The sequence below is a fragment of the Mobula birostris genome, chromosome 3, assembly GCF_030028105.1.
Source record: "Mobula birostris isolate sMobBir1 chromosome 3, sMobBir1.hap1, whole genome shotgun sequence".
NCBI lineage: Eukaryota > Metazoa > Chordata > Chondrichthyes > Myliobatiformes > Myliobatidae > Mobula > Mobula birostris.
In genome coordinates, this window is record NC_092372.1 from 69,196,870 (window position 1) to 69,216,944 (window position 20,075).

Genomic DNA, 20,075 nt, shown 5'->3' on the forward strand with positions numbered 1-20,075 from the left:
TTTTGTGCCAATTGTGTTTCTTCTTGTAAAAATCGTGTATAGTTTCCTGCATCCTGGACCACAGCCTTCCATGCCCCTTCCATCCATGTACGGGACCTGTCCAAATTTCTCTTAAATGTTTCAATCAAACCCAAATCCACCACTTCCACTGGCAGCTCGTTCCACCCTCATCGGCCTCTGAGTAATGAAGTTCCCCTCATGCTCCCCTTAACATTTCATCTTTCACCCTTAACCCATGACTTCTAGTTCTAGTTTCACCCATCCTCCATGGAAAAAGCCTGCTTGCATTTACGCGATCTATACCCCTCATAATTTTGTATACCTCTATCAAACCTCCCCTCATTTTCCTCCACTCCAGGAAAATGCAGTTTGCCACTGGCTCCGCCACTGTGCCGTTCACCCTAGTTCAAATCATAACACTCCAGTCTCCCTCATCACACGCAGAATAGTCGTCTCAGCCTCCTGAATACGATACTGGGCAGCACACTTCAGCTGAAGCAGACCTGCGAGACCGGTTAGGTCTCAGGGGTGCACCTGGAGTCTGCAGAGCCACCGAAAGGAGCTGCTGCCGCACCCCACCCAGGAACTTGGCTACAGTTGTCTGATAACAAGGGATCGTTAGGTTCAATGCTGGGTGACACCTGGCAAATAGCGTGGAGGATGTGGCAGCCCACATGCTTTGGGGTTTTGTGCAAAGCACTTGAGTGCTCACAAGCAGTGGAGGAGTGAGTGGAGGCTCTAGGCGTAGCAGGATCTCCTCAGAAGAGGTCACTGTGCCAATCCAATTGCTCAGGGTTGGTCAGAACGCTGTAGCTGGGAACCTAATGTCGTTCTTCATGTTTTCTGACCAGCACAGCCGGTTGAAGGTGCAGGATTAATGGTTTCAGTGGTGTCATCGCTGGATCGGTGGGGTCATCAACATCCAACAGCAGTGGTAGCATGACCACAGACTGGGCCACTTGGCGCGTAGCAAGTGACTGCGTGCAAGATCTTATCCTCTTTGCTACAAATGTCATGCTTTTGAACTGACCTGCACAACCCCTAAAACTACCTCAGCCACAGAACATCACAGACCAGCCTGTGCACTGCTGCGGACCTTGTCTCATATTATGCTTTACTTTTTCACTAAGGTCGTGTCTTTTCTCGTCACTGTCTTGTATAATAACTGTTCTGCACACAGTCTGAATGTACGTAACAATGATGCTGCGGCTAGCAAGTTTTTAATTGTACCTCTACCTCATCGTACTAGTGCACATGACAATTAACATAGAAACATAGAAAACTACAGCACATCACAGGCCCTTCGGCCCATAACATTGTGCCGACCATGTAGCCTACTCTAGAAACTTGTTTAGAATTTCCCTACTGCATAGCCCTCTATTTTTCTAAGATCCAGGTACCTATCTAAGAGGCTCTTAAAAGACCCTATTGTATCACCTCTACCACCTTCTCTGGCAGTACATTCCACGCACCCGCCACTCTCTGTGTGGAAAATCTTACCTCTGACATTCCCCTTGTACCTAACTTAACATGACTTAACCCATCTCCCTCTTCTCCTGAGAACAGATAAAGCGTGAAGTGTATATCCATGAAGCATGGTGAACTGTCAGCAGCAGCAGCAGCAAAGCAATGGACTGCAACCGGCCTGGCGTATCAGCCACTCTGCAGAAGGGTGGGGGCAGCCCTGGTTCAATGAGGATTACAGAAGGGCACACCATGTGTACCTGAAGATGGTACAGTGCCAGCTCAGCGAAGCTGCAAATTTGGACAACGTGCTGATCAGTAAAAGCAACATGTCAATAGAATTAAGTGATTCAGCTTGTTCTGAGACCTCTTCTGTCCTACCACATCTCGTTCTGAATGGTACTGAACAGTTAAACAGCAAATGGGATGAGGAGATTCCAAGGGCATCCCCATCCTCAAAGATAATAGAACCAGAATATGAGAGCAAAAGACAAGATTGAAGCAATCTACCTTCAACCAGAAATTCCAAATAGATGACCCACCTCTGTGATGTCCTGAGATTCCCACTATCATAGAAGCCAGTCTCTAGCCAATCCATTGGCTCCACATAATATCAAGACATAGCTGGCAGTGCCGAGTATAGCAAGGGCAAAAGATAATGCCTTAGCTGTGGTTCACAATTATATTTCAATAATAATTGACCACAAAGCAAATCGTAGTCATGAATGTTACTACAAATATATACTTAGCTATTTCAAATCATTTTTATATTACAAAAAATACTGGAGCTAATAATGATAGTTGCTCCACATGCTTGTAGTTGTAACCAAATCATTAGAATGACCTCCTTTGATAGAAAATGTACTATTGAAGCCAACATTTTTGCATCTTTTCCTAGTACCTCCATATGAGTTGGAAAACCCTGTATCAGTTTTCCATTTGTTTCAGTAAATAAAGGGGAACTTGCAACAGAATTTTTATTGCCTTATATGGGAACTGATTGCTTTACCTTCGCTCAGTGACACAGCCTGCTTTGCATGGCTGCTTGGCCTTCATAGAAGAATAGTTTTGCTTTCTCTGCACATAAGCCAGTGGAGGAGCATTTCTGTTCCTTTTTTCGAGAAAATAAGCTCTTCCCTCTTGATCCACGAGCTCCTCTCTCACTCCTGTCACTTCCTTTCTTAATGCCCTGAGTCTGAAGCAAAGCCTACAGTTGCCTTCTGATTGGGCTTGTCTTCCCCTTCTTTGAAAACTGCCTTCATAATAAAAGTAGATGGTGCTCAGTCCGTTTAAACAGGCTTCATAACTACAGGTATAATATTTGTTCCTGTTAAAAAAGTTAAATGTGCTTGATTTCACACATGGGAGAGCATGCCGCTGTTTTGCTACTATGTGATTGTCACAGGTAGGCCAACAGATGCGCATTTTATAAGTTCAATGGAAATCACTGCCAGTCAATTTAATATAATCTATTTGGTTGGTAAGTGATTAACACCCCTCCATAATTAAGTATGTTAAATTACATTAAAAATAAATGATTGAACCCTAAACGTTATTAGCCATCAGCTTTACACGTGTTACCTTGTGTTAGTGCACCAGTTAACACACATTTCAATCTTCTTGTAAATTTCTGGTTACATTTCCTTCACTCATGCCTTCGATACCTTTAAGAACAAAGGCAAGTCAACAATACTACTGCCCTTGCTTTCACCAGAGCTCAGTACAAACTTACTGCATTAAGATTTATATTAAATTATTAAACTCCACAAAGGATTTAGGAATCCAATGTCACAAATATTTATCCACCTTTCCTTTGCTATTGGAAAATCAGTTTTCCCTAGAATCAAGAGAGCAAAGCTACTTGTAAAGATACAGAATACATACATATCCTCTTGAATTTGCTTCTTTATTTTGTGGCTGCCTGCAAGAAGACGAATCTCGGGGTTTATACAGTATACATATTTTGATAATAAATATACTTTAATGAGCCGGCTGGTGGCGCAGTGACATCAGCGCCGGACTCTGGAGTGAAGGTTCCCGAGTTCGAATCCAGTCGGCTGCTCCCAGTCACGCTTTCCATCTGTGCCGGGTTGAGTGTCGAGCTCGCAACTTGGCCTCATAAAAAAAAACTGCGCTGTGAGAAGGACTTGGGGGACCACTCACAGAATCTTTCCTCCATGACAACCACTTGAAAAGCGGTCACCGAGGCTCTGGCAGAGTATGGCGCACAAAAAAAAATGAGGTGAACACTGGGGAAAGCAGGCAACGTCTCACTTGTTCTAATATAATGTTGCAAATTCCTTTTCAAGATGGATGCAATGCAAATGGTATGGAAAAAAAATCATTCTAGTTCAATTTGCCGTTAAAGTTTAAAATATTGCAGGTAAAGTGAAGGAAATTACATTAGGACATGGTTTAATTTGGATCATTGTGGTCTCTGGAAGTGTGTCCGCTTATACAGCACACAGGATCCAACAATCCCAGGTACTGCCAGCGAAGTTAAAAAATCCAGTTGAGGTGATACTAATTCTGGGAATTACTTCCGGAGAACACCAGACCTTTCTTTGTGTTTGGTTTTATTTTATTCATATTCTTTTACATTAATTTTATTGAAATGTAAGTTGTTTACCTCTTGTTATCCTTTTTACACCCCTTGTTTTAGTTTGCTCTGAAGTATTTACTACTATTTTCCACTGCTTGTGCATGTTGGTGGATACGAAACAAAAAATAAGCAATTTTGTTCACAAAAACCACAAACCACATAATATTCATCTATAATGGATTCAGTACTATGATTAACCATTACAGGGAAATTTTTATAAGCCTCACCCTTTTCAGGCTGCCTGTCGGCTTAAAATTTTGGCTGTACTGAGTCTGTGATGACGCATCTAAATTATTTCCTGAGTTCAAGGTTTACAGCAAAGTGAGTGCATTATTTTTTCTGTCCCTTGACTAACACAGACTTTCCCTGCATAATTAGATGTGCCAATTTTCATTACTTTCCCTCATTAGATGAATATAAAAGTTCCAAAGGCATTATTTGGAAACATAGAACACTGGGGTGTTTTATTATAGAGATGCAGGATACTACAACATAGAACTTAGAACAGCGCAGCCTGAGCACACAATGTTGCGCCGAACCAGCTAAAAAGCAAATCAAAAACACCCAAACACTAATCCCTCCTACCTACACAACGTCCATATCCCTCCATCTTCCTTACATTCATGTGCCAATTCAAAAGCCTCTACTGTATTCACCTCCACACCATAACCGGGCAGCTCATTCCAGGCATCCACCACTCTCTGAGTAAAAAACTCAACCCTCACATCCCCCTGAACCTAACCCGTCACCTTGAATGCATGCCCTCTGGTATTAGACATTTCTACCCTGGGAAACAGATACTCCCTGTCAACTCTATCTATGTTTCTCATAATCTTATAAACTTCTGTTAGATCTCCCTCAGCCTCCAGCTCAAGTTTGTCCAGCCTCTCGTGATAACACATGCCCTCTAAACCAAGCAACATCCTGGTAAAACTCTTCTGCGCTTTCTTGAAAACCTCAACATCCTTCCTACAGTAGGGTGACCAGAACTGTATGCAATACTCTAAATGTGCCCTAACCAGAGTTTTATAAAGTTGCAGCATAACCTCTTGACTTTAGAATTCAGTGCACTGACTAATAAAAGCAAACATTCCATAAGCCTTCCTAACCACCTTTTCAACCTGTGTAGCCAGCTTCAAGGAGCTATAGATCTTGGATCCCAAGATCTTTCTGTTCAGCAAAACTTTTAAGGATCTTACCCTTGATAGTGTGCTATCTCTTTGCATTTGCCCTACCAAGGTGCAACACTTCACATTTATCTGGGATAAAATCCATCTGCCATTTCTCTGCAGATAACTGCAACTGATCTGCACCAGGCTGTATTTTTTTCCAGTCTTCTACACCATCCATATCTCCACCAATGTTGGTATGATCCACAAATTTACTAACCCACCCATCTTCATTTCCATCCAGATCATTTATATACATCACAAACAGCAGAAGTCCCAGTACAGATCCCTGCGGAACACCACCAATCACAGACCTCCAGCTTGAATAAGCCCCTTCAACCACTACCCTCTGTCTTCACTGGGTGAGCCAGTTCTGAATCTAAGCAGCCAATTTCCCATGGACCCCATACATCTTAATCTTCTGGATTAGCCTCGCACGAGGGACCTTGTCAAATGCCTTACTAAAATCCATGTAGACAACATCCATTGCCCTATCCTTATCAGTCTCTCTCATCATCTTGTCAAAAAACTCAATCGAGTTGGTAAAACACAACCTGCCCTGCACAAAACCATGCTGGCTCTCCCTAATTAGGCCATCGGTTTCTAAATGCTTTTATATCCTATCCCTAAGTATTTCCTCCAGCAATTTCCCTACAACTGACACGGGACTCACCAGCTATTTTTTCCAGGAGTTTCCTTTGTTCCCTTCTTAAATAGAGATACAACATTAGCCATTCACCAGTGCTTCAGGACCTTGCCTGTGGCTAGAGGGAACACAAAGATACTGGTGAAGGGCCCAGCAATCTCATCTCCTGCCTTCTTTAATAATGGGGCAAATCCCATCAGGCCCTGGGGACTTATCCAACTTAATAACCATCAGGAGGCCCAACACTTCCTCCTCCTTGAACTCTAAAAGCCCTAATGTATTTATACAGTCAGTACTGATCTCCTGGTCCTCCATATCATTTTCCTTGATAAATACTGAAGCAAAGTACTCATTAAGTACCTCACTCACATTCTTCACATCCAAGCAAATATCCCCCTCTTTATCCTTTGAGTGATCCCATCCTCTCTCTAGTTATCCTCTTACTCTTGATGTATTTCTAGAATGCCTTGGGATTCACCTTAATCCTACCTGCCAAGGACTTTTCATGACCCCTCCTGGCTTTCCTAATTCCTTTCTTTAGTTCTTTTCTGGCTTTATACTCCTCATGTGCTTCATTTGATTCAGAATTCCAATACTTCTCCTTTTTCTTCTTGACTAAGTTCATCACCTCTGGAAATCCAAGGTTCTCTTATTTTTCCATTCTATTTTTCCTTCTAACAGAAACATACCTTTTCTGTACTTAGAAATCTAGCACAAAACACATAAAACAGGTGGAGCTCAGCAGGTCAGATGGCGTCTATGAAAGGAAATAGACAGTCGGTATTCTGGGTAGAGACCCTTCAATAGGACTCACGAATATGCCAACTGTCCACTTCCCTCCAATGATGAGGCCTCATACCTGCTCAGTTCCCCTAGCTTTTTGTGTGTTGCTGAGTAACTTTATTGTGTCCTGGTCAATGTTCTCGCTTCAACAATAATAAATGCACACTATCTGATCACTTATTTGTGGCAGACTGAAGGAACTTACCTACCATTCACCTATGGTTAATTAAAAGGTAGCCTATTGATTATGAATACAAGAGATTCTACATTTGCTGGAAATCCAGAGCAACACACACAAAATACTGGAGGAACTCAGCAAGCCAGACAGCACCTACAGGAGAGGAATAAATAGTTGATTTTCGAGCCGAGACCCTTCATCAGGAAAGGACAAGAGGGGTCAGAAGCTGGAATAAGAAGGTGGAGCTAGAGGAAGGAGTACAAGCTGGCAAGTGATAGGTGAGACCACATGAAGTGAGATGCTGGAAGGTGATAGAAAAGGTAAAGGACTAAAGAAGAAAGAATCTGATGTGAAAGGAGAGTGGACCCATGGAAGAATGAGCAGAAAGAGGGGCATCAGAGGGAGGTGATAGGCAGATGAGGAGAAGAGAAGAGGTTAAGAACACATTATCTTAGTAACCATAACCTAGCTGCTTTGACAATGATTGTCATTGTCACGGTGAATGTAACCGTCTGCATGGTGAGCTTCTCCAGGGTGAAGCAGTGTGTATTTACAAAGTGATGCAGTAGTTCTTTGACTTTTGCTTAATGAAGGCCATGTACAATCCCTATTTCAGGGGAGCTGATGGCTTGTCGTTCTTTGTTGCAGAGAGCTGCAGGCACAGCAACATGTGGTTTCGCCAGGACTGACAACTTTACAGGAAAGGATTCGATTCCCTGAATGTCCATTAGGTTTACGGCCACAGGGAGGTTTAGGTTTAGGGAGGTGACAGGTGGAAAAGGTAAACAGCTGGAGAAGAAGGAATCTGATAGGAGAGGGGAGTGGACCATGGGAAAAGGGTAAGGTGGAGGGGCACCAGGAGAAGGTGAAAGGTAGGTGAGGAAGACTAGGCAAGGGGTAACCAGAGTGGGGGAAAGAAGAAAAAGGGAGGGGGAGGGGGAAAATGACCAGAATTTGGAGAAATCAATGTTCATGCCATCAGTATGAATGCTACCTGGACAGAATATAAGGTGTTGTTACTTCAACCTGAGAGTGGACCACCATGCCCGAATGGGAATTGGGATTGGGATTGAAATTGTTGACCACCAGGAAATCCTGCTTTTTGCAGACTAAGTGGTCCCCCTATCTACTTCGGTTCTCACCAATTGAGAGGAAATAAAATCAGAAGCACCAGATACAGCAGACAACCCAAACAAATTCACAAGTGAAGTGTTGCCTCACCTGGAAGTACTGTTCGTGGCCCCAAATGTAGGTGAGGAAGGAGGTGAATGGGTAGGTTTAGCATTCTTCTGCGAGAAGGGATAAGTCACAGGACGGAGATTAGTAAGGAAGGACAAATGGACACAGGAGTCACTGAGGGAGTGATCCCTGCAGTAGGAGTTGGGCGTGGGCAGGGGGAATTTCTCCCTCCGTGATTCCCTTATCCATTTGTCCCTCCCCACTAATCTCCCTCTTCACACATATCCCTCCTAGCAGAAGAAATGCTACACCTGTCCATTCACCTCCATTCAGGGCCCCAAATAATCCTTCCAGGTGAGGCAACACTTCACCTGCAAATCTGCTGGGGGGGGCGGGGTCAAAGTGATTAGGGGCTTGGCATGAACCTCAGCAAATATGCAACAGGTTATCGGGCAAATTTCCTTACACAGGTGCACACCTGATATTACAAAGCCTTTATTGCAGTGGCTAAAACTCTGAAATAAAAGGCAATATATTTAAAGTACATAGCTTCTGTGGAGAGTGAAAGAGAATGGATGCTTTAGATCTGTTTTTCTTTGCATTTGTGGGCTTCTAGATTCTCTCTCTGATCATGTAAGTGAGGCACAAAACATTAAGCTTGACCATATTTTGTGAACACTGTTGTTCCTGGGGCAACGCCGCCTCACACCCAATCATGCAGCAGCTCAGACGTCTCAACCACCACCAAAGGCAGGACTGAATGCTGGATTCATTCATTACTTCAGCAGAGATTCCAGACATTGTTTGCCCCCATGCATTCATTATATTTTAATGTCACTTCCTTTTAATTTTCTCACAACTTTTTGCAGCAATAACAGGACCCCTCTCACAAACCACTCCACCAGGCAGGAAGTCTGCAGCAATAGCTGAACAACCAACAGGAAATTTTGTAAGATCACAAACAACGAAAGCCGCCATAACTTGTTGGATTTTTATTTAGTATGGCTATCAGCTTGTTTAGTATGATTTTGAAATCTATGCTGCTATTACTGTAGACTTGTTTTTCCTTCTGTGTTGCATTTGTGCTAGTCCTAATAAAGTGTTTTCTTGTGGTTGAACACGTGTGAGGTGTCCCCTTTGTTTGTGGATGCATGTGCAAATACCCTGAGTTGAATAAGGAAAGAACACATAAATTAATAATCATTTTTGTTACAAAGATTAAGTTGCAGGTTACCAGGGGAAGGAGGGATTGGACTGGTGGGACAGTTCTGTTGGAGTTGGTACAGACCCAAGGGTCAAATGCCCTCCTTCTGTTTCACAGTAAATATATAACTTTTGGTGTATCACTAAAGCCAGAGACCTGTGCCTGTGAAAACAATCTCAAGTTCTGGGGCCTCCTCTGTGGTGCTTGTAGGAGTTGACTCTAAGACTGTAGAAAATGGTTCTGACAACTCTGGGTACCTTACTTCTCTCTGGGTCTACTACAATCCCTTTCCTTTTCTTTCTCACATTCCTTCTCTTTCACGTTAACCTCTTTCTCATTCATATTATTTCCCTCTATCTTTCCCCTCCTTTTTCTTCTTCTAGTTTGTGCATCTTTATATCGGGAAGGTCCAGTTAGTTCACTGGAGTATTTTCTTAATAATGCTTCTATTGTTCCTTTTACAATCCGATTCCTCTTTTTGGTTTCCTCATCCACAACATCATCAGACAAATCTTCTGTTCTCATATCTCCATTGACTCCTTTCTTCTTGGTCTTCCATTCATCCAGCTGGGCTTTGATCTTTGCATCTACCTCTACAAGCAGCTTTTTGTCTCCCACTTAAAGTTCGTGCAATAACCTTAATGCACGCAGAGTAGCTTCTGCTTCCTTATACTCACAAAAGCCAACTGTTTGCAACTTTCCTGAAGCTCCTTGAACTTTCTTCCAGCTTAAAACCAAGCCACATTTCACAAGTAACTGCCTGATTAACATATCAGAATCTTTCTCAGATAGGTTGGCTACAAAAACTTTTGTAGTCAGTCCACTGCTTTTGTCACTTTCATGATTCCTCTGAGCAGCATGGTCCTTCCTTGGTCAACTATGCTTTCTAACCAGAACTACAGAGGTTGGCACGAACGCCCATTTGGCTTCTGTTGGACAATGGTTCATGGTGTACAGAATGGAGACAGCTGAGGCATCATCCAGTATCTTTCTTAATTCACTTTCAGTTGGCTCCATTGCAGGGAACGTGGCATGAAAATGGTAGGTGAATCTCCAATCAAGTTGTAGTTGTCTCAGCCACTCATGTCCCCATAATTCTGATCTTCCTGTTTTTATCACATAAAAGCTCAATGAGGCTTGTTGGTTGTTGTATTTCATTGTTACGGATATCATTCCAATAGGATTTATCTTTTCTCCAGTATGAATTCTTAACTGGATATCTACAGGCTTCAGTTTGGTATTTTTGAAATGTCATTCAATCTCATTTTATGGAATGACTGAAACAGCTGATCCAGTGTCCAATTCCATTTTAATTAATTTGCCATTCGCTTCTGGGGTAAGCCATATTGCTTGTCTGTTGTTATTTTTCACACTGTAAATCTCAAAGCCACACAACCCAATATCACTCTCATCATTATCAGAAATTTCACCAACAGCATGCAGATTAGTACTCTTCTTGAAACTGCATCTTGATTTTTTAGCTTTTTCTCTTCCCTGAGCAGTCCATTTATTTTTGTGTACCTGACATGCACTTTGCATGTGTCCTACTTTGTTGCATTTCTGCAAATTTCACCTTTAAATCTTCATTTGTTTGGTGTATGTAAGCCCCTGCCACAGTGACAACACAATGTGTTTGGCCAGACTGGTTTCTGCTCAGATGCTGTAATTTTGTTATTCCTGAATGCAACTCAACTGCATCTCTGTCTGTGGTTTCCATTGAAACAGCGATTTCTACAGCTCATTTGAATGTAAGCTGTGCTTCAGTTAGGAGCCATTTTTTAATGCTTTCTCATCATGACTTGTAACAGACTGAGTTCGTTAGTTAACGTAACTCAGCATTGCATGGGTAATGGTGAGATTCCCACCTCCAATAAGCAACATACGTCTAGGGTCGGTATGACTCAGGTGCACCCAAACAGGAAAGCTGCAAGGTTCCAATAAGGAAACAGAAATTACGGTGAACACTGTGTAAATGTTGCCCCGTGCAAAGTTATCATTCTCCAGGAAATAAGAGATCGTACACCGGCATAAAATTAAAATGGTAGTATATTTACCAATATTTCAACTTTAACAAACAGTTAACAGAGAAATAAAAGAAAAAGGACCCGTTATGGTTAAACCTGTCTAATGTGCACATAAACGTTTGGAGCTCATTTCTGGAGTAGTTTGGTGTATCGCTTTACTCACAGCGCTGAAGCCACATCAGCAGCCACAGTTTGAACTTCTCTCAAAGAACATTACATACTAACTGGTTAACTTAGAAGTATTAGCGCTTCCTCCTTGGAATCATTAGTCTACACAAAGTACTTCTCGCAATAGGTTCTTCCTTTGTGCTCTTCTCCGCACCTCCTTCTCTTTCAATGCCTCCCAACAAAAGACCCAAAGCCAGATCACTGTCCTTCAGAAATCTGACTCCTCTTGAATGTTCTATGGCAACCCACTGGACAGAATGTTACAACATGCTACCAAGACAAACCCAACTGGCTGACACGATATTCCTAAATTGAGCAAATGGCTCCTTATCTCACTTGAAGCTAAAACACTAGTCTATGAAGCTTAACTAACAGAACCACAATGTGTTTGCAGGAAACTGCTAAAATAAAATACCTAACAGTATTGCAGTAGAAATACCATGAAACATGTCTTTAACCAGGGCATGACATAAGATTCCACAAACTAAACGATCTTTCAGTGTATCATTCAGCCCATTACCAAACTGACAATGCTCAGACAACCTCTTCAATTCAGCCATATAAGCTTTAGTGGACTCCCCCTTCTGTTTAATTCCACTTGTGAGACGTAAAGTATTCTGTAATCAACAGTGGCTTTGATTCTAAGTGTTCCTACATCACTTTGAAAATGTTAGGAAAGCTGGTTTGGTTGGACCAGTCAAACGGAAGCAAACTATATGCCTTTAAACTTAATAAACTCAGAAAAATTGACATTCACTTCTCATTGCCTATTTCATTTGCTTAAAAATACTGCTCCAAAAATTCAGTATACATGAACCGATTACCCGTTGTGTAATCAAAGTCATCAATCTTCCCGATGTAGCCAGCCATTTCTGATTTTGTTTAAAAATGATTATTATCACCTGATACTCACTCTTTATGATACTGTGAATTTTTCTGTTTACTAGCTTTAATAAAAAACTCGATCTTGACTTTCTTTCTGAAAATGGACTCTCCACGTGCTGGGCTGTCTTTTTACCTGCCGCCACCCTTGCGAAGACTTTTTTAGTTTGAACATCTCGCTGCACTCTGACAGGTCGGCAGCCATCTCAGATTTGTTTCAGAAATACCTCGTCACCAATGTTATGTTCTGTAACTTCAAAACATGAAATTAATTCAAAGAAACTCAGGGAAATCCAAAAATATGGGTGTATACTTCGAGGTTACTTTAAACGAGGCACAGACGCATCACGTGGTAGCGTAATGATGTATGTAATTAACATATTTTATATATAACAAATAATGGATTACAAATGAATATGAATAATTAATAACTATATATACACACACACATACACCAGATTACTCAAATATTATTGAAATATTAAATACACAGCAATAGAATACCCCACAACTCTACGTTGGAATGTAGAATACATATGTTCTCCCATGCAATCCCAAGTGTTGAATTCAGTAAATCATCTTTCCAGAAGGCTTGCATTCTTTCTTTCAACCTCGCTTTTTGGAGCATAAAAGGGAGCATCTGCTTCATTAAGAGCTACATCTGCACAAGCAGAAAGAAAATTGTGAATAAAGTCAATTCCTCACTTCCAATTCTCATCAAACAAAAGCAACAGTCTGTGATTGCTGGAAATCTAAATTAAAACCAGAAAATGCAGGAGACAAAGCTGAGCAAGGCAGGCAGGTTCTGTAGAGACCTTTCTCCATAAGAGCTGCCTGAGCTGCTGGTTACTTCCAGTTTTGATAAAAGCATTGATTGGGCCATAGTCTGGTAAAGTAAGTTACATGCCTGATTTGTATACAACACGAAGAAAAATAAGAATTTATATTTATATATTTCCCCTTCAGTCCTCTTTCAAATTGTCCCAAACCGCTTTAAAGGAAAATAATACGCTTGCCCTTGCGGACCAGAGAAAAAATAACTCCGTGAGAAAACACCTTCCTCAGCAACTGACCATTGTTTCCTCACAGTAAGGAAAATAGCAACTAACCACATCAGAGTAAGCATTACAAGTGACAACAAAACTTCATAGCATTTCTTGCAGTGGGTGTAGGTGACTCATGTGGGTATTTTACACAAGGAACCTTTTTCCTCTTTTAAAGCTCCAAAGGAAATAGTGAGTTTTATTTAACATTGAGTTCCTGTATTTCCCCTTTTCACATACACAGACTATTAAATCTTATATCCTCAATTAGTTCAGTTAATCGAGTATTTCTCTCCTTTTATTTATTGTGCCCAAAACAAACTACCTTGAAATCCTCAGCTTCATAGTAGGTTTTATTACACTTATCAGGCAAAAATTCTGCACCCATTAATGTATATAAATGAGCAGCAGACGTATTACTGCCTGCTTTATGTCCAGTGAAAGCAGTATCTTGCATCTAATATACTCTAATGCCTCCATTGTATACAGGATTTCACAAACAGCATCACTTCTTAATGTTACAGCCTCTAAATCCTCGAGCTGCACCCACAGCATTTACAGTACATCAGTATCTTGCTCAGAGTTAACTTCTTTGGAAATGACAGTCTTTTTTGGAATACAATATCTAAAGGGATGATTTCAAATGATATATAGAATTTGCAGAGCATTCAATACCATAAATTAAGAGTTATTAACAACAAAGTGGAATTTCTGCAGATCAATGGCAATCAATTTTCTGGTCGAGTGAGGGAAGAGAAACAAAACATTTACATTTATATCAACACACAAAAAAATTGCTGGTGAACGCAGCAGGCCTGGCAGCATCTATAAGAAGAGGTACAGTCGACGTTTCGGGCCGAGACCCTAAAACTTCTGCATGTCAGCCCCTGTTGGACACTACTTCTTTTACATGGTCCTAACATTATTTCCTGTAGGGAAGCTGGCTCAACGAGATCCTGCTCCACTGGTCCTCCATCCTGATGTCTGAATGGATGTTGCCAGCTGTCAGCTACCAGAGTCAACGAAAGCTTGTGAACATTTCTGACACTGAGAAATTCAGGGAACATCTAAAAAAATAAAAATGTTATTTTTTGAAATGAATTAGTTAACTAGCTGAAAGAAATATACAAACAAAATATTAATTAAAATCAATAAGCCTATTTGAAATGAGTAACAAAATAATATGATTTACAATCATGGTGCCAAGTTTAAAACAGGCTCTTGCTCAGTGGACAGATTCCCGACCTGAGAGCTGGAAAGTTTGCATAAGGTTTTGGATTTCATGAACAGCAGCCTCAGGGCAAACAGTAAAAAAGTAAGGACTTCCACAGGGATAGCTGGCTAAGTCCCAGCATCAGTGCTGGCCCAGCAGATTTGCCCTGATACTGTGAAGTATTCTAGTTATCGCTATAGCAAAAGACAAACCACTGGTGGAACTCGGCGGGCTGAACCACATCTGTATGGAGAAAGGGATTGTCAATGTTTCGGGTCAAGACCCTGCATCAGGCTGTGTCACCACAATGTGAAGCACACTGCTGGACACCCCAATGTCCATTTGGCGTTTCTCTTCTGCAGTCCAGCTGAGTTTGTGAACCTCTTTGTAGTATTCATCCATTTCTTTGGTTATTCTTCACATTGATGTGCTGAGCCAGATCTCCGGTAAAGCAAAGGGTGCAAGAATCTCAACTAGGGAAGAATGGATAGATCATGGTAGCTTTTACATACTACACATTGGCCCATCAGCTGTGCAACAGCAACAGCAGAGATTTACACTTGGTAAAATGTTCCAAGATGCTTTATAGGAAGGTGATCAAATAGCAAAGGGAGAAAGCAATTGCTGGAAATCTGAAATTAAAACAGATAGTGACTTTTGATCAGAACAGTTCTTTGGCCTGAAGCATTAACTATGTTCCTATCTCCACATACTGTATATTGCCTGGCCTGCTGAGGGTCCATAGTGTTTTACGTATTGAAGATTATCAAACAATGTATAATACTGGGGCACATAAGAAGCTAAAGATACAACTAAACATAATCCTAAACACTGAGGCAGTATTTAGGTACAGTCTTAAACAAGGAGAGAGAGGTGGGGAGGTAGTAAGAAAGGAAACTTATTCAAGAGTTTAGCCCTGACAGCTAGTAGCGGTGGTGAATTGGTAAAAAGGTAAATTATTATTACATGTACCAAGGTACAGTGAAGTATTTGTACACATACTGTTCATTCAGATCAATTCATCACAACAGTACACTGAAGTAGTTGAAGGTCAAACAATAACAGAGTGCAGACTAAAGGTTACAGTTACAGAGAAAGTGCAGTACAGATAGACAATATGGTGCTAGATCAAGGCAAGGTAAATCGTCTGTCTCGGGAACTGTTTAATAGTTTTATAATAGCAGGTGGAAGTTGTCCTTGAGCTTGGTGGTATGTACTTTAAAGTTTTTGTATCTTCTGCCCATGGGTGGAGTCTTTGATGATGCTGGCTGTTTTACTGGGGCAAGGAGAACTGCAGACAGAATCCATGGAGAGGAGGCTGGTTTCCGTGATGTGTTGAGCTGTGCCCAAACCTCTCTGTAGTTTCTTGTGATCACAAGCAGAGCAGCTGCCATACCAAGCTGTGATACATCTGCATAGGGTGCTTTTTATGATGCATCAATAAAAATTAGTGAAGATCAAATTAGGAAAATGCAAGAGTCTCAAAAGAAAGGATGGAGCTCAGGACAAGATAAAATTACATTGCTTAGAAAGGTGGTGGCTTGTAAAACAAGGTGAAAACGTTAAACTTATCGTTGAGAGAGTCAGGGTATATATTGGGGGGGATGGGTGATTCGGACTCAGAAAGTAGAACAGTACAGCACAGGAATAGGTCCTTCAGCCCACAGCGTTGTGCTGAACTAATTGAACATCTAACTAAACTAATCCCTTCTGCCTACACAATATCTAAAACCTTCCATTCTATCCACATTCATCTGCCTCTTAAATATTTCTGTCATTTTGGCCCTCACAGCCACCAGCTAACAAAGTGACTTCCTGAATTGCAGCTCTAGGTAACTTTCAACAGCTGAGGGGCCGTGGCAAGCCAATTCTAGACAAAGTTACAGACCTAGGAAATGAGTGAGATTGGTGACATGAGGTCAGGAAATCAACTCAGAGAAGTCCAAGACCGTGGTTAATTTGATTAATTTCTGGAAAGCCAGCAGGAAGAGGGATAGAGTCAGTAACCAGGGAAGAAGATTTATTTTGACGACTGAAGTTTCCCTTTCACATTATAATACTAAATTGAGGGGGCAGAAGTCTTTAGTTTACAAGTTCTAAGCGAAATGGATGTTCCCCCTTTATTTCTTTAAATGTTACCAGAACATGAAATCTAGAATAGGGCTTTGCGGCTTCATACTTCTACGAGCCTGCACTCTATCATTTAAGCAAATTTGATAGTTAACTATGCCGCCCAGATCTGCTCTGTTTAAGTCATGATTCGCTAAGTAGTAGTGATCTTATTGATCTTAAATATCATTCACCAAGAATAGGAATGGCTTGCTTCAAATAAAAAAGGTCCTCCTGAGATGCATCTGGAATATAAAGGTGAAGTCAATACTTTGTACTTAACACAAGAAAAACTTGTGTTGGAGGGAGGTGAACAAAAATTCACTAAAAATCGGATTTGTCATACAAGCAAAGATTAACCAGACCGGGCATTTAGTCTAGAAGAATAAGAGGTGTGTCAGTGAAATGTACAGAACTCTTCCAGGAAATTGGGAAATTGAATGAGTAAAAGTAGATATATTGCTTGGCCTCTGCACTGCCTAGACCCAAGAGAAACCCTCCACTTCACACCCACACCTCAGAGCCCAGATAACGAATTTAATCTGTTCTTCCAATTAACTTGGTCCGCGGTTCTTCAGAACGTGCTGTTCAGAGTTGTGTTTTAGATCTAATCCACCGTTCATATTTGAATCTGAAGACTAGTGGCCAATCCCTCCTTTTTTTTTCCTTTCTCCTCAGTTCCTGCTTCTCCTCTGCCTCCGCTTCTTCATATGATTTACTAAACTGGCTTCAGTTATTTCTTCCTGCACACTTGCAATTTCAATTACCTCTCGTTCCTTTGCTGCCCTCTTCACACTGATATCTGCCCACTCCTTTCCTTTCTGCTCTACTCTCCCCTCTCTGGTGAGCTTTCACTTTGCTTTCTGCCACCTCTGCTGTCAGACTCGCTGCTTCCAGCAGTTCTTGTATCAGGTGCCAGTGCTGAACACCTGCTCCTGATGAGGTTACAAATCCTCGATGTGCTCGTGCCGCCAGATAATCATGCACCACCCCAAGGGCATACCAGCTGTCTATATTTACTTGTCTGCCTTTACTGTAGCTCGTGCCGCCAGATAATCATGCACCACCCCAAGGGCATACCAGCTGTCTATATTTACTTGTCTGCCTTTACTGTAGCACAGTGCTTCTATCAGGGTCACCCATTCCACCACCTCAGCTGAGTAACCCCCTGGCAGTGCTCCTGAAACTAATTCACCTGTTTCCTTCACCACGGCCCACCCACTTCATAGCTTCCTGTCTATGTACCCATCTGTAAAAATTCCCTCTGCTTCCCCTTCCAGACGAGTTTCCTTCACACCGGTATCTTCTTCCTGCTCTATTTCCATTTGGCACTCATGTGCCTCCCCATCTGTTAGGATGGCGCTCGCGGGATTCATTCCAGTGTCCCTTACCATCGTTACTGACTTTGATGAGAAGTGCCCGCCTGCTGTCGGAGACTGTTCTCAGCCCTCCCGTGTTCAGCAGCTCTGCAATGGTATGGGTGTGTGTAGTATGAGTTGTCCCATCATCACAACTGGTTTCCTTGCTCACACTGCCCAGGCGGCACAGAGGTCTGTTTCATTGAATAATATGCTGCTAACCTTCTTGTGTCCCCATGGTCCTACATCACTACTACACTGTAATACCCTCCCTCACTGCTGCAGTATAGGTGAAAGGGGTGAGCTGCATCGGGAAATCCTAGTGCTGGCGTAGGCAAGGGCTTTCCTCATCTGGCCCCCATCTTACTTCCTCCAGAGAAGGCTTTCCTCCTTTAATTAAGGCCTGTATCGGGGCCACCAGAGCTGAGAATGCTGGTATAAAATTACGGCAGTAATTGAAAAGACCAGTTACCCTCCCCGTTCCCCTTGGGGCATGAAGCTGATTGCAGAACGTCTGAAATGTCCTTCCTCCCCTGAGAGGTGGTGTAGCCTAGGCAGTGTACGATTTGCTTTCCTATCTGAGATCTGTGTGGACTGATTTTAGTCCCCTCATCTCACAGTATCTCTAGAACACTGGCTATCACCCCTAGAAGACCTGCTTCATCTTCCAAAGCGATTAAGTAGATCACCTACGTATTGTAAGCTGGTCGACCGGTAGGGCGCTAGATTGAACCTTTCCGAAGTCTGCGCCATGACCTTATGGAAAGTAGCTGGGCTATTGTGGAATCCCTGGGGGAGTCTGGTCCACGTATTCTGCTGCCCACCCAGGGTGAAGGCGAACCAGTCTTGGGACTCAGGTACTCAGGGAAGATCCCTAAATCCATTAGCAATATCCAGGACCACAACAACTTTGTTCTGAAGACAGGCCATTCAAGATTGTTGCAGGGCTCACCACAATGGGATGCAATTTTGACGTGGTCTTATTAAGGGTGGAATAGTGATATGATCCAACTGGCTTCCTTGAAAGGGAAGTGAGTGGATAATGCAGTCTCTCTTTGTAGACCCTGGTGCTTTAGTTCCTTCGCTATATTCTGAACTGCTGTCAGGGCATCAGCTTTTATAAGATCAGATCCTCTATAACAATAGACTGTACCATCCTTAAAAAGAGACCTTTAAAAATTGCATCCCAGCCGTGAGCAAGGGTAGATACTGACCCCTCCATGTCCATTAACCTTTCACCTTGCCAGCCACCTAATAAACCTTGTGTACATCTATGGATGACCATTACTGACAACAGAGGTGGCCGTCAGCCGTTTGTCTGATCTCACCAGTTCTATAATCTGGTCAGCAGCCAAATCAGAAAGAGAGGGTGCTGCTGTGGACTCTGCCTGCTCTAGTCAGTGAGTTTTACACTTCACTTGTTTTTCAGAGCACTGCCTCCAACCATGGCCTGAGAAGCCACAGCTGTAACAAATCACCTCCTTTACCTCCCATCTCTATTCCAGCAGTTCCTTGCTACCTGCCCCAGCTGCTGGCACACAAAGCAAGTTCTCTGTGATATCACAGCAGCAACATTTGTTATAGCCACTTCTCTTGCCCTTCCTCTAGTCTATCTCACTGACCCATGAAACCATGGTGGAGTAGGTCGATCCCACCGCTATCACCAAATCTAAATCTTCCTGATGGGCTGAGCTCAGGCCTTACTTCAGCATTTTCAGGAAGACTGCGTCATTCCTCCCTGGATTACCCAACCTTGGATATTCCTCATACATTCAGCATTTACATTCGGCATAATCCATGGCTGTCTCATCAGCTCTCTGAATCACTGCCATTGTCGTTCCCCTTTTACTTTCACCTCTCCCCAGTCGCTGCCTCACTTCCCCCTTAAAGAAGCGACATCTTTCTTCATGGCTGGCATTCCTGGTGGTTGTCCATGTACCATCCTGCACCCCCAGGCCATACTGTCCCACATATTCTTCGGGCACTTCACTTTTACCAACACGTGTATATCTTTAGGGTGCATGTGGTGAATTTCAATCATTTCCTCGAGCTT

At 42.3% G+C, this 20,075-nt stretch overlaps 1 long non-coding RNA gene across 13 annotated transcripts in view; it reads right to left on the reverse strand.

Annotated features, from left to right (window-relative positions):
* LOC140195099 (uncharacterized) overlaps positions 1-20,075 on the reverse strand; it is a 58,162-nt gene that overhangs the window by 10,570 nt on the left and 27,517 nt on the right. For 10 of the 13 annotated variants that reach the window (XR_011885357.1, XR_011885366.1, XR_011885356.1 and 7 more), the window contains 2 exons: positions 12,331-12,960; positions 3,046-3,128 (listed from right to left, as the gene is read on the reverse strand). This is a non-coding gene — a long non-coding RNA (uncharacterized lncRNA). The remainder of the gene's footprint in view (positions 1-3,045; positions 3,129-12,330; positions 12,961-20,075) is intronic. The other 3 variants (XR_011885365.1, XR_011885363.1, XR_011885367.1) reach the window with 2 other exon arrangements.